Source organism: Chondrus crispus, genomic scaffold (genome assembly GCF_000350225.1).
Source record: "Chondrus crispus Stackhouse genomic scaffold, scaffold_127, whole genome shotgun sequence".
Classification (NCBI taxonomy): domain Eukaryota; phylum Rhodophyta; class Florideophyceae; order Gigartinales; family Gigartinaceae; genus Chondrus; species Chondrus crispus.
This window is the reverse complement of record NW_005178993.1, coordinates 237,791-238,825: the sequence shown is the minus strand read 5'-3', so window position 1 is coordinate 238,825 and position 1,035 is coordinate 237,791.

The following is a 1,035-nucleotide window of genomic DNA, read 5'->3' as shown; positions in this document are numbered from 1 at the left end:
GGTCTGCGTCGCTGTCGTAGGCTTGTGCTGCGTGCGCGTTGCCCGTGTTGGTGCGGGGTGTTTTTCTACGCGCGTAGCATTTTTCTGTGGTGTGTGTCAAGCTGCCGTGATGTATGCTCCATGGCCCCTGGTGTCCCTTTGGTCGAGGGTATGTTGGTTTGCCTCGGGCTGGTCGTAGGAAGCGCGCCCGCGGTGTTCTGTGTCGAAGTGCGTGCTGTGGTGCTGTGGTGGCGGGTGCTGCGGGGGTTTGTGTTTGCATCAATTGCACTTGTTGTGCGTGGTGGTTGAAAGCCTGTATGGTGACGGGTGGGTGCCCTGCCATGATCATGGCTAGGATGCTCACGTCTGGGTGCTGGCTGAGCCCCTGTATCAAGTATCGAACGGTCGTGCGTTCGTCATCTATATTGGGGTAGCGTGCAACTTGCATCTTGTACCTGAGTTCCCGATGCTGACTGACATAGTCTTTGAGTTGGGTTCCGGGTTCGTATTTGATGTTTCTGGCTTCAGCGTCCAACATCTCATGGTTTTCGGTTGATGTTGTGTCAACGATTCCTCTTATGACTCGGCATATTACGTTCGGTTCGTACCGGAGTACGTGGGGTGGTAGTGTACTGATGATGTCCGGTGTTAGGCTTTGCATGATGGCTCGGCGTAGTTGGTCTGCTTTTTGTTGGTTTGAGGCCTCCGTGCCTGGATCGGGGTCCGGTTTGTGGGGTGCGTTGATCTGTTCGACGGCTTCGATTGTCCGTGCGTAGATTTCCAGTGCGTCGAACCAAAACGTGTAGTTGGTTGTGTCGAGGCGCGGGAGCAGCTCCGCTGTGGTTGCATGTGGATCTGTCATGTCGGTTTCCTGTGTGCGGGGATGTGGAAGGTTGGTTAGTCGTTGCGCTGCTGTTTATAGCGGTGTGGATTGGTGTTGTTGTGCCGCGGATCGGTTGTCAGTGGTAGTGTGTGGTGCTCATAACCTGTGATGCCAAGATCAGACCGATGCCTCCGAACCCCGAAGGTGGTGGAGGCGACGGTGACTTTATTCTG